Source organism: Eutrema salsugineum, unplaced genomic scaffold (assembly GCF_000478725.1).
Source record: "Eutrema salsugineum unplaced genomic scaffold, Eutsalg1_0 scaffold_7, whole genome shotgun sequence".
Taxonomy (NCBI): Eukaryota; Viridiplantae; Streptophyta; class Magnoliopsida; order Brassicales; family Brassicaceae; genus Eutrema; species Eutrema salsugineum.
Genome location: NW_006256486.1, coordinates 11765447 through 11771640, shown reverse-complemented (window position 1 = coordinate 11771640; position 6194 = coordinate 11765447). Strand labels below are relative to the sequence as shown.

The 6194-nt window shown below is 41.2% G+C and overlaps 2 non-coding genes across 2 annotated transcripts; both read left to right on the top strand.

The window, feature by feature from the left end:
- Positions 1 to 885: 885 nt before the first annotated feature.
- LOC112083181 lies at positions 886 to 992 on the top strand. Its single transcript, XR_002897480.1, has one exon. It is a non-coding gene; the product is annotated as a small nucleolar RNA R71 (small nucleolar RNA).
- A 4106-nt stretch (positions 993 to 5098) lies between these two features.
- Positions 5099 to 5205, top strand: LOC112083180. The gene has a single exon (XR_002897479.1). It is a non-coding gene; the product is annotated as a small nucleolar RNA R71 (small nucleolar RNA).
- Positions 5206 to 6194: the final 989 nt, after the last annotated feature.

The window sequence follows — 6194 nt, the reverse complement described above, 5'->3', positions numbered from 1 at the left end:
TGTGTGCATTCTCATTAGAAACTTGACCATAAAGAAGGTCTTCAATCTCTTGCACAGCAGCTGAAGGTCATCATTGGAGTAGATGGCATTGCAATAATCTTTTGGGTTTTGAACAGCTTTACCAGGAAGAGAGCCTTGAGGTTCAGAAATGCAGATGCCCTTGTTCTTTTGAAGAGCCTTAAGTTCAGCGCCTAGTATCTCCAGGTTGGATTCCATCTTTTGTTGTCCTAGTAAGAACTGTTAGAGAACAACATTGAATCAGGGCCGTGTTGAACTAGTGGCTGACCAAAACCTGGAGGAGGGGCCTTTGGCTGTAAGCTGACTTGATTTGTGTAGCTATTCCCTTGATTCTGAACCACTGGTTGCTGAAAACCCTGTTGACTTTAGAAGTTACCTTGGTACTGATTTTTTTGAACAAAGCTTTGAGGAGGGAAGACTAGGTTTTGGGGGTTGGCCACATTGTTGCTCCTATAGGACAAGTTCTGGTGTTTGTTGAAGTTGTTGTACCCATTGAACTTGTTCTGATTCCCTATGAAGTGCAAATCCTCTTGAGTGAGACCCTCTTCATTGATATTGGTAAAGCATCCCTTGTCCTCACTCACATAGTTTATAGGCTTTTGAATGGCAACTAGGGCTTTGCCAAGCTTGATATGCAGTGCTTTGATCTTCTCTTCCACGCTTTGTTGTGTACAAGAGGCCTCACATCTGTTAGCTTTATCAAAGTCCTCTCCATAGGTGTCTTGGCTCATTGCTAAGTTCTCAACAAGTTCCATAGCTGCATTGATTTCTTTTGCCAAGAAATTCCCATTTGATGCTGTGTCCAACTGATTCCTGATCTTGGGAACAGCTCCTCTATACAAAGTGCTAAGGAGAGAGGCTTCTGAAAAGCCATGATGTGGACACTGATTTGTGTAGCTTCTAAACCTGTCCCAAGCTTCTCCAAAGGTTTCATTAAAAAGCTGAGTTAAGCTTGAAATCTGGTTCCTTAGCTTGGCAGTCCTTGAAGTGGAGAAGAACTTGGAGAGAAATGCCTGCTTGCATTGTTCCCAAATGTGGATTGAAACTGGAGGTAGATTCTTCTCCCACTGATGAGCTTTGTCTCCCAAGCTAAAAGGAAACAGCCTTAGCTTGAAACCATCTTCAGAGACTAAATTTATCTTAGTTAATTGCACACCCTATCAAACTGCTCTAGATGATCAAGAGGATCTTCTATGGGGAGTCCATGAAATTTAGAGTTTTGAACTATGGTGAGGAGTGATGCCTTAACCTCAAAGTTGTTGGCTTCAACTGGTAGAACTTGAATTCCTGCACGATGCTGATGTGCATTGGCTTGGTCATTCTCTCCAACATAGATCGGTCGTGGCTGAAGACGTCTGGGTGGGTTTGGGTGGGCTGTGGTGGATTAACCTGAGGTCGGTCTTGGTTCTGGTTACCCTGAGCTTGTCCCTGATGGACCTGAGCTTGTTGAACCTGAATTCTAATCCCATTACCAGCTCTTTGACCGTGATCAGCTTCTTGAGCCTGATGCTTATTCCCAACTTGCTGATCCATTCCTAACCTTTCCAAGTGAACAGATCTCTTTGTCTTCTTGCTTGGCTTCTTGTGATCATAAACCTGAAAACAAAGAAAGAACATGAAAGGTGATCAGTAAAACAAATGAAACTTGATCTCAAAAACCATATCAGAAACTAATGCTAACAATCCCCATACAATATGGCAACAGCGCCAATTGATAAACAATAGTTTTTAGGTCTTGACGGCTATCAATCCCTTTGCTGTTGTAGCATAAAGGGTATCAATCCAAATGTTTGGTAGTTAGGCACTAGTTTAGGTGACAAGTTCTTAAGTCAAGTGAAATAAGAAAGGTTTTTGGTGAACAAAGTAACAAAGAAGCAATAAAACAGAAAACAAGCAAGCAATGCAATGATTAATGAACTAAACAAAGCAAGCTAAACAAGAAAGAAGATGATTAATCAAATGATAAAAGATAAACCTCTAGATGTGATCATTGATTAGGGTGCTTTCAATGTTGATCCATGATGCTAAGAATATGATGCAATACTTGTTACTCTTTAGTTTAGACTTCAAAGATAGATTAATCCACTCTCATGATAGAAATCTCTTTGCAAATCACTTAATCAAGTCTAACAACCATTAGATATAACCAAGTAATCAACAAGCATAATGTACCAAGCCCAATAAGTGACCAAACAGTCTCTCCAAAGAAAGACTGAATCTTATACAGAAAGACATAGCAAGCAATCACATGATCTCAAAACATTTCAACTTAGAACTCTAATCAAGACTAATCCTCTCATGAATGTATTAATCTCTACACTAATCTACTTTTAAACCAAATTTCCATTTGTGAAATATGAACTAATGAGCATTAAGAAACAGTTCTAATATATCATTTATGCATTAAACTATCACTCTCATGATGAAAAAGCATAAACCCTTAGCTTAGCTCTTTCAGGCATTTCATCAAACACATTGTGGGTGGAGAAATGCCTAAGCCCTAGATCAGAGTGATGTGCAAAGATCTAGCATTAAGAGCAGCTAACTAAGGAAATGAAATGAGAATCTAGAACCTAAACATCATAAATCAAGCATCAAAGCACCCTAATCTACACACCTAGAAGCTTAAAAGATGACTACTCACTAATCATGAAGAACACACAATTTCTTTTGCAAGAGGTGAATGTTAATCATGATTAGAAGAAAATATGAGATGATGCAATGATAAGAAACAGCCTTAAGATGATTAAATCAGCAAGATATCACTTAATCAAACACGTTTACACTAAAAAAGAAAGAAAATTAGAGAGAAACTAAGAAAGAAGATCCTCCTTAGGGTTTTCCCCAAAAACATATATATACTAAGTGCTAATGGAGCCCATAACAAACTAGGTCCTGACCTGGCCTTGATGAATAGTGGTGTGGTTGGCCACGGTCAGATGGTCCTTGGCCAGACCGTGGCATTTGACCGTGTAAAAGATCAAGAGCAAATTCTTCAAGAACAAGGTTGCCATGGCTTGATCTGGACCGTGATGCATGGCTGTGTCTCTTCCTTTCTGGGTTTGGATCATGAACTTCTTGGATTGCCACGATCTTGTGTCATCCCGTGTCATTAAGTTCGTGTCAAGGCGTGGAACATTCGGTGATTGCCACGGCCTGATGATTGGCCGTGGCATCTTGATCGTGTCAAGGTTAATGATTGTTTGCCGCGGCCAGATATAGGCCGTGTCTCAAGACCGTGTCAAATCCCGAGCGATGTCATATTATGCCACGGCCAAGTTCAGGCCGTGGCATTATGGCCGTGTCAAAACAGGACATTTAGCAACATTGGTGTTCCTCAGTTTTAGATCATCAAGTGTAGGAGACCATGAGAGCAAGATGTCTTCTTCTCTGATCAAAGGCACTTCATTCCCATCCTTATAAACAGAGTTGTGGTGAGGTTCTTTCTCCTTTTCCACAGCTGAAAGAGATTGGGAGCCATCTAGAATTCCAGCAGTGCCCACATACTTCATCTCAAGTACTTTAGGCAGTTCTATCTCATGAACAACTGATCCACATAATTCAGCTAAAGGATGTTTAACAGGGTAAGAGACATCCTTATCCATCTTTGTAAGAACCTCCCTTTGAGTATCAAAGTCAATCATTGCACCAGTGGTGTTGAGAAATGCAGTTCCAGGCAATAGGGAGAGCTCTTTGGTCTTCTTCATCTTCATGATGACAAAATCAGTGGGGATTACACATTCACCAACTTGAAGTGGATAGTCTTCTAAAAATCCATATGGTTTCTTGGAGTAGGAATCACCAAAGGTAATAGAAGAAGGGTAGGACGTTATAGACTTGACCTTTAGCCTCTCCATCATGTCCTTCGACTTAATGCTAACACTTGACCCTGAGTCACACAAAGCATTCTCCATTTTAAAGTTGCCAAGAGTGTAAGAGATGGTGAACTTCCCTGGGTTGCCTAGCTTTGGGAGGGAGGTGGGCTTCATCTGAGTTGATTCAGAGGTGGAGGCACTATCTGTTGGCTTTGCTTGATCAGTTGGCAGCTGTTTTGTTGCAATAGACCCTGAAGCATTCCCTTGTTGAACAGAACAAACTGAACAGGCTGCCCCCACACTTTCTTTCTCAATGTCCTCATTGAGTTCATGTAGGAAGCCCATGAAATCATCTATATGGCGTCCTCATCCACATGAGTGTGTGCATTCTCATTAGAAACTTGACCATAAAGAAGGTCTTCAATCTCTTGCACAGCAGCTGAAGGTCATCATTGGAGTAGATGGCATTGCAATAATCTTTTGGGTTTTGAACAGCTTTACCAGGAAGAGAGCCTTGAGGTTCAGAAATGCAGATGCCCTTGTTCTTTTGAAGAGCCTTAAGTTCAGCGCCTAGTATCTCCAGGTTGGATTCCATCTTTTGTTGTCCTAGTAAGAACTGTTAGAGAACAACATTGAAATCAGGGCCGTGTTGAACTAGTGGCTGACCAAAACCTGGAGGAGGGGCCTTTGGCTGTAAGCTGACTTGATTTGTGTAGCTATTCCCTTGATTCTGAACCACTGGTTGCTGAAAACCCTGTTGACTTTGGAAGTTACCTTGGTACTGATTCTTTTGAACAAAGCTTTGAGGAGGGAAGACTTGGTTTTGGGGGTTGGCCACATTGTTGCTCCTATAGGACAAGTTCTGGTGTTTGTTGAAGTTGTTGTACCCATTGAACTTGTTCTGATTCCCTATGAAGTGCAAATCCTCTTGAGTGAGACCCTCTTCATTGATATTGGTAAAGCATCCCTTGTCCTCACTCACATAGTTTATAGGCTTTTGAATGGCAACTAGGGCTTTGCCAAGCTTGATATGCAGTGCTTTGATCTTCTCTTCCACGCTTTGTTGTGTACAAGAGGCCTCACATCTGTTAGCTTTATCAAAGTCCTCTCCATAGGTGTCTTGGCTCATTGCTAAGTTCTCAACAAGTTCCATAGCTGCATTGATTTCTTTTGCCAAGAAATTCCCATTTGATGTTGTGTCCAACTGATTCCTGATCTTGGGAACAGCTCCTCTATACAAAGTGCTAAGGAGAGAGGCTTCTGAAAAGCCATGATGTGGACACTGATTTGTGTAGCTTCTAAACCTGTCCCAAGCTTCTCCAAAGGTTTCATTAAAAAGCTGAGTTAAGCTTGAAATCTGGTTCCTTAGCTTGGCAGTCCTTGAAGTGGAGAAGAACTTGGAGAGAAATGCCTGCTTGCATTGTTCCCAAGTGTGGATTGAAATTGGAGGTAGATTCTTCTCCCACTGATGAGCTTTGTCTCCCAAGCTAAAAGGAAACAGCCTTAGCTTGAAACCATCTTCAGAGACTAAATTTATCTTAGTTAATTGCACACCCTATCAAACTGCTCTAGATGATCAAGAGGATCTTCTATGGGGAGTCCATGAAATTTAGAGTTTTGAACTATGGTGAGGAGTGATGCCTTAACCTCAAAGTTGTTGGCTTCAACTGGTGGAACTTGAATTCCTGCACGATGCTGATGTGCATTGGCTTGGTCATTCTCTCCAACATAGATCGGTCGTGGCTGAAGACGTCTGGGTGGGTTTGGGTGGGGCTGTGGTGGATTAACCTGAGGTCGGTCTTGGTTCTGGTTACCCTGAGCTTGTCCCTGATGGACCTGAGCTTGTTGAACCTGAATTCCAATCCCATTACCAGCTCTTTGACCGTGATCAGCTTCTTAAGCCTGATGCTTATTCCCAACTTGCTGATCCATTCCTAACCTTTCCAAGTGAACAGATCTCTTTGTCTTCTTGCTTGGCTTCTTGTGATCATAAACCTGAAAACAAAGAAAGAACATGAAAGGTGATCAGTAAAACAAATGAAACTTGATCTCAAAAACCATATCAGAAACTAATGCTAACAATCCCCACACAATATGGCAACAGCGCCAATTGATAAACAATAGTTTTTAGGTCTTGAGGGCTATCAATCCCTTTGCTGTTGTAGCATAAAGGGTATCAATCCAAATGTGTGGTAGTTAGGCACTAGTTTAGGTGACAAGTTCTTAAGTCAAGTGAAATAAGAAAGGTTTTTGGTGAACAAAGTAACAAAGAAGCAATAAAACAGAAAACAAGCAAGCAATTCAATGATTAATGAACTACACAAAGCAAGCTAAACAAGAAAGAAGATGATTAATCAAATG